Here is a 7951-nt window from a genome sequence, read left to right as displayed (position 1 = left end):
AAGACAGGTGAAAGTGGTCTTCTCTTAATCCTCGGGTGCAATGACTATTTGATTGTAACTAGAATATCCTTTCAGAAAAAAATAGTAGGCATGGCCAGAAAGTCTTTCTAGCATTTGATCAATAAACAGTTAGGAAAAATGGTCTTTCCGAGTTGTATCATTCAGTCTTCGATAGTCTATGCATACTCGTCATCCCATGACCATCCTCATCAGTATGAGTTCATTGTTGTCATTCTTGATCACGGTTAACCCTCCTTTCTTTGGAACGACTTACACTGGACTTACCCATGCACTATCTGAGATTGGATAAATGATCCTAACATCTAAAAGCTTCAATACCTCTTTATGCACCACTTCTTGCATTGATGGATTTAATCGCCTCTAGGTTGGCCCATCGGTTTAAAATTATCCTCCATTAAAATCTTGTGCATACAAATTGAATGACTAATTTCTTTGATGTCTGAAATGGTCCAACCCAGGGCCATCTTGTGTTCTCGCAAAACTCTTAGCAACTTCTCTTCGTCTACATCACCCAAAGAATTGTTAATAATGACTGGAAAAGTAGAGTTCTAGCCTACGAAAGCGTACCTTAAATTTGATGGAAGCAGTTTGAGTTCAAGTTTGGGCAACGTCGACTGAGATGAGTTTAGCTCTTCCATTTTTGGTTTTATTGAAGGAGAAAGGGAAGGTGTAGCTTTCAAATATCTCTCACACTCCTTGACCTTTTCATCTTTGGATTAAGACATACCTCTAGTGGTAGGTTTTGGAATTCGACTCCATAGTCTCGTCAACCTTGACTATGTCTCGGTCGCTTATTTGAAAACAATAATGTACCTCGGATGGGAGTTCCATAGATTTAAACACATCAAAAGTGACTTGCTCCTCGTCGACCCTCAAAACGAGTTTCCCTTTCTGAACATCAATTAAAATTCTCTTCGTCGCAAGGAAAGGTCCCAGTATCAAAGGAATCTCCTTGTCCTCCTCCATATCAAACACAATGAAGTCAGCCGGAAAGATGAACTTATCAACTTTCACCAGTACGTCCTCAATGAGTCCTCTCGGGTATTTAATAGATCTATTCGCCAATGGTAGAGATGGTGGTTGGCTTTGCTTCTCCAAGGCCTAATTTCCTGAAAACAGAGAAAGGCATTAGATTAATACTTGTCCCTAAATCGCATAAAACTTTATCAAAATAAGAATTTCCTATAGTGCAAGGGATCGTGAAACTCCCTGGATCTTTCAACTTAGGCAGCAGCTTCTTTTGTAAAATTGCACTGCTCTCCTCGGTTAGCATCACAGTTTCATGCTCCTCCAACTTCCGCTTGTTTGATAATATATCCTTCAAAAATTTTACATATTTAGACATTTTCTCTAAAACTTCAATGAGAGGAATATTAATATGCAAGTTGCCTAAATATGCTCAGAAATTTAGAAAAATGATTATCAATCTTATTTTCTTTAATCTTTGCGGAAAAGGAATTGGTGAATCATAAATTTAAGAAATAAACTCCCTGGATTTCTTAGATTTTGCAGCCCCTGCATTCTCTCTAGTCTTCTCAACTTGTTGGTCGATCGCCTCTCGATCGGTCTCGTTCACCTCGTACTTGGTTTCCTTCTTCTTGGACTCTACATTTTCAATAGCTTCTTCATCTCGCTTGGTATTTACCGACAGTCGCTGGTCATATGTCCGCCCACTTCTCAGTGTTATGGCTTTGACATGTTCATTTGAATTGGTTACAGTATTGATCGGTAAAGCCCCTGTTGTCCTCATAGTAAGCATGTTTGAGAGCTGATCGATTTGTGCCTCAAGACTTCAAATTGAAGCCGAGTTGTTTTGATTCACCATATCAGTCTTTTGCACGTGCTGCATGATCATATCTTCAAGTGTCGGCTTCTTCTCTTGCTATGAAAATTGTTGAGGTGGTTTAGCCGGCACTTGGTTATTGTTCCATGAAAAATTAGGGTGATTTCTCTATCCGGGATTGAACATGTTTGAATAAGCATTATTTCAATGTTGGAAATTGGACACGTAATGGGTTTGTTCATAACTCGATTGGGCAAAAGAATTCCCCACTTGGCAATCTACACTTGAATGATTTTCTGCGCAATGATCACAAACAACATTAGTTTGAATAGCATTAACGTTCATTTTACCTATTTGTTTGGATACATTTGCCAACTAGGCCCAATTTTGGCATAGCAAAATCTCTGAACGCCTTGTACTCCTCGTCGACCATTTTAAATTTAGAGGTGATGACCTCTTTTTTCTTCTTTTATTGATCCGATGTAAAGTTCTTTCAATCTCGGGATTGAAAGGTGTTTGCTCTAATAATTTAGATCAGGACATGCACTTCTGATTCCTGAAAACAAAAACCAAACAGAGATCTAATTTAAACCAAAACTTTTTTAATAAATAAAATAAAATCCAAAGTAGTAAAAATCTAGCTGGTATCAATATCAATAACAAATAACTATTTCCCGACAACAGCGCCAAAAACTTATTCGGATAAAAATATATCCACAAGTGCACAGAATCGTAATAAATAGTAAAGTGTTTTAAAGAAAACGATTATCGAACCCACAGGGAATAATTATGCTATTGAGTATTGAAATTGACTAGATTAATTACTATTTGAAAAACTAAAATTTGAAGAATGGTTTATCTAAATTTAACTGAAGAAAAGAATATTAAATTTGAGATTTTAAAAATAATAAGAATAGATTTAGAGCATATGACTTCACCTAGCAAATCCCACACAATTTATTATTCTTTTTTGTAGAATCCCAATTATCCCAAATTGATGATAAAAATCATTTAACTATTCAATACTTTTCTCTTGAACAATACCAAAAATATCTTCAACTAATAATTCTATATCTCTTTGTGAATTTAATTAATTGAAAACTCATGAAGTTCTTTGGATTTTTCTTAAAAATACACTAGTCATGGAAAAGCATCTCTGCTTTCACTCAACTAATGGTATTTAATCCAACAACTTTAACCACAAATCATCTCTCAATCTCATTGCAATCCAAAAGATCGAACAATAGTTAGCTAGAAAATTGTAAGCATTAAGAATAAGGAATAAACACTCAATTATGAAAATATTGGAAATAAAATAACTTAGAATATAAATTGTGTGTTCAATACTAGGCTACATCAAAGCTCTAGAAAATAAAATTAGTTCATAATGAAATTAAAAAGAAAAAGAATAAAACTGGTGTTCTTCGTTGGAGTCAATTAATGAAACATGCGGCTCTCGCCTCTACTCCCCCAAATCTGCCTCGAAAAAAACTCAAATAATGAACTTTGAACTATCAAAACCTAAACTCAAACTCTCTAAAACTCAAAACTAAAAACTAAGATTAAGAACCAAGACTCCCTATGTAACACCCGAACCCAGTCAAGCTCATTTTATTTATTTATATTTATATTTTCTTCGCACATTAATTTTGTTTTTTTTTTTTTTACCCTAAGTTTCCTGTCGCCCACGGCATCCATGATCACACACGTCTCTAGTGTTTTTTTTATCCACTCCATACACATGCACGACTCAGTTTTCATCCACACGCACGTCTCCCTCATCCCTCTAGGGTTTTCTCATCACATATATATATACACACAGATACACTTATCCCTCGTGCATGATGAAGCCAAGTTGCCGCTGCCCTCCTTTCATGACCTCGGCCAGCCAAACTTCCCCATAGCGCAGCCGTGTAGCACTTGAACCACTACCCCAAACGAGCCAAGCCCGTAACGCAACACGGTATAACTCGTGGCGCCGCTGCACTGCACCGTAGTGCAACGCGAAGACAACCGCGCAACACCCCAACCACTACCACGACCGAGCCCAGCCTGAAACACTCGAACCACATCCCGCACGACTGAAACCACCATGATTGCTGCTGCTCTGCCCTGCACCTCCGTACCAAGCCGCTGATATGCTTTGGGACTTGAAGGACTCTGTTTTTGCAAGCCAAAATAAGGGAAGCATCCCCACCGTCGCAAGTCTCGCTGCCCAACAGTGAGTTTCCGTTCTCTTTCACGCCAAGCTCTCTCTCCGTCCCGCTCTCTTTCTACATGAGGTCTCTCTCTCATCTCTCTCTCTCGCTTCCAGCATCTCCACCATCGTCTGCCTAGCCCTCGCTGCGTCGCCCGTTGCCGTGTGTTTTCTTCTTGGGTAAGCCTTGCCATGCACGTTTGGTGTTTTATGTAGGTTTGCCATTTTGTTGGTTTTCAAATAATGGAACAATTACATTAATACCCTTTACTACGTATTATTTAGATATAGAATTACAGTTTTGCCCTTATTATTAGATGGTTCCAATTTGAAATTTTGTTTATATTAAATCTGTTTTTACATGATTTATGTGGGAAGTATAAGAAATTTTACAGAAAATAAATAGAGTTTTCAAATTGTACTAATAGTAGCATATTATTTTTACAGTAAGTGTGAAATTTTATTTTGAACATTTTAATTATGATTACAGAAAATCACTTAAGTATTGTAACATGTTATTAAGTAAAGTTTTATTTTTAGAGTAAACAATATTGGTGTAATGTTATTTCTACATTTTAGATATGATTTAGTCTATTTAAAAATAGTTATGGTTTATTTTAAAATATTTTGGGATAGTTATATTATCTAGTATTAAACTTTATAGTTTGTTTTCATTAATAAATAGGTCAGACTTTTAAATGTTTTAGTCAAGTTATTGAATCAATATTGATGATTTCAGAAAGTGACGATTTGTATATTTTAGGTTTTGAGGAATTTAATAGGTTATTTTAGAAGCGTATGATTGAATATCGAAATATGAGATTAATTGGAAATTTACGAGAATTATGTGATTATTTTATAGGTGACGATTAATTATTGTTCGACATTTTTTAGGAAAATTCTTAAAAAGCTAAAAAGTCCAGGTAAGCAGGGTTCCTATGCTAAACTTTACATTAAAATAAAATGAGCTGAGGTTATTTTTGAAAAATATACATATTTGATTTTGAAAAGAAATTTGAACTACCTCAGTTATTTGTTCTGTATTACTCATGAGATTCTATTTAAGAAGAAATTATTTTCTATCATGACTGGTGTAGACATGAGCTTATTTTTTACATTTTGTTTCTGAACATTGAAAAAGAGAGCGAATATGAAATTTTGTGCATAAATTATGTTGTGTTATGATTTTGTTTTGTTCTGAAGATTTTATGTACTCTGATATGATCTGATGTGATTTCTGAAAACCTCTGGCATAACATTCTATTTCTGTTTCTATTCCGTTCTGACCTCACCACGGGTGTAAAACTGTGGCCTCTGTTCGGGTTGGTACCAACTTTTCTGTTTATGGTGCACCCACTTTGGAAACAAAGTGGTTTTTCTGCGTGATCTTTCCTATGTGCACACTCGGAGCTCCGAGAATGAATAAGGGGAAGATTCACATTCTGTTTCTGCTCGGTTAGCTACCGAGATTTGCACAACCCTACCACGGGGGTTAAACATGGTATTTGTTCTGATATGATAAGATAAGATGTTAAGTTTCAGTTTATGCTATGCCAAATGGATTTTGATCATGAATATTTTTGAACTTTCGCTCTAATATTTTTGGTAACATGTTCTGACGCTGCATTTTGAAAATAATATTTTGGATTCTGGATTTTGAAGGAAAATATTTTGTTCTGCATTCTAAACTCTGTAAATGCTTATGTTTACACACTAGTATATGTCCTCTACTTACTGAGTTGTTGATAACTCATCACATATCTCCAAATATTTTTTAGATAATTTTGATGGTCCAGCTGGAGAACAAGAGTAGGAAATTTTAGCAAGGTGTGATGATCATAGTGGAATAAGTGTCTAAGGGTACAAACGCTTATTTGAGAGTCGTAGTAGTAAATTGAGTTATTTTCTGTTATTTTGATTTAATGAATTAAGGATATTTTCGAGTCTTTGGAGAGTTTTTAATTTATGTTATTGAGAATTTTTTTATTGTCCTTATGAATGAACAGAGATTTTTGGGTTGAGTAAATGAATTGCTATTCTTTGAAAGTTTCTGGATTTCATAGTTGTGTTATTGAAGTTGATATTAAGTATTTAGAGCTAACTCTCCGGACCTCCGAAATCGGGACATTACAGTATCTCCTTCACTAGTTCTTTTTTTTTTTTTTTTGAGGATATTGTTTGGGATGTTGGACAATGCTTCCTATGTTGGATTCATGTATGAGGATAATGTTTGTATAACAATAATTAAATATTTTTTAACAGATATTATAGATATTAATTTGATACATTAGCTAGAATAAGTTCTGATAACTTTTATAAAGAAAGTTAAATCATACATAGGAATGGGAACAACAAAGACCTTGTGAAATCGATATTACACTAGCTCCATATATTTCTAAGTCTGGTTATATAATTGTCATTAATGCTCAATTAGATTCGATTGGAGCTGATAATGAGTTGAATTGTCTCTAATTTGATGATGATGTTGAATGAACTCCATAAGTTCAGTTGTATAATTGTGTAACAATTCATGAGGACTATATCAACTTGTCCGTACTTGAAGTCGGGAAAATGATTATCATCTTACTCGTCTTTGATAATCATGTTATATAGAATTATGCATGCTTTCATAATTTTTTTAAGATTATTGATTTTAAACATTTGAGTTGGTCTACGAACTATTGCGAAGTGTTGTTGAAGGATCCCAAATGCACGCTCTACATCATTTCTTGATGATTCCTGTGTTTTTACAAAACATTTATTCTTCTGCCCTTGTGGGGATGGGATCGTCTTAACAAATGTTGACCACTTTGGATAAATAACATAGACCTTGTAGTACCTCATAATGTAGTCATTATCATTAATTGAGTAATTGATTAGAGAAGCACACCATTGGGCGAGTTCAGTGAAAATAAAAGATCTCTCTAGCACGTTGATATCATTATGAGAATCGGGTAATACAAAAAATGCATATAATATCCAAAGATCATATGATGCCGCCACTTCCAAGATAATAGTTGGTTCACGACTGTGACAGGAGTACATACCTTTCCACCCAGCTAGGCAATTTTTCTACTTCCAACGCATGAAATCAATGCTCCATAGCATCCCGAAAAATCCGCATTGTTCACCAACAGAGAGCAATTCAGCAATATTATTGACATTTGGAGACATTAAATATTTATTGGAAAAAATAGTTACGATGGCAGCCACAGATTTTTTCAAGCTCTCTATTGCATTGCTTTCTCCAATCTGTATGTATTCATTCATGAAATCGGCAGTTACTCCATATGCAAGCATTCTAAGTGTAGTAATTATCTTTTGCAATAAAGACCAAGTCTTCCAGCATTATCTCTTCTTTAGATGAAGTATGTCTCGTAAGCCTTTACCTCATCTTGAATACGAAGTAAAAGTTCAAGACCCATACGAAATCCCCTTCAAAATAGATTTAATGGATATATTGGTGATTTTACAAAATAGTCTCGAAATAACTGTTTGTGCCCTTCTAAATGATCACGCCTAATGTACTTAAGACGTTGACAAGTACGACCAAGATGAGACATTGATCCTCCATCTTCATTAACAACTATCTTCAACTTATTTTCAAAGTCTAAGTGAAGCAGCAATTTGCGAAAGAAAAAACAAATCATTTAAAAAGCGAGTGGAGAATGAGACCGAAATGAAAGTTCTCTTAATCTGAAATGAAACTTAGGTTGCTCTAGATGTCAATGAAAGGGCAAGTGCTCTTATTTATACACCAAATTAAATATTACTCTTTGAAAATACATCCATTAGGAAAAGAACAAAAAATATTACCGTTACACCAAACACAAAAATCATTACTATTAAGTAATAGTTCAAAATGGAAGAAAAAAAAAAAAAAAGACAAGATTGAGTAATTAAGATTGTAAAAAGAAGTGAGAAAAAAATAATAAAGAAATAATAGAGAG

Source organism: Juglans regia, chromosome 2 (genome assembly GCF_001411555.2).
Source record: "Juglans regia cultivar Chandler chromosome 2, Walnut 2.0, whole genome shotgun sequence".
Lineage (NCBI taxonomy): Eukaryota > Viridiplantae > Streptophyta > Magnoliopsida > Fagales > Juglandaceae > Juglans > Juglans regia.
This window is presented reverse-complemented; position numbering follows the sequence as displayed.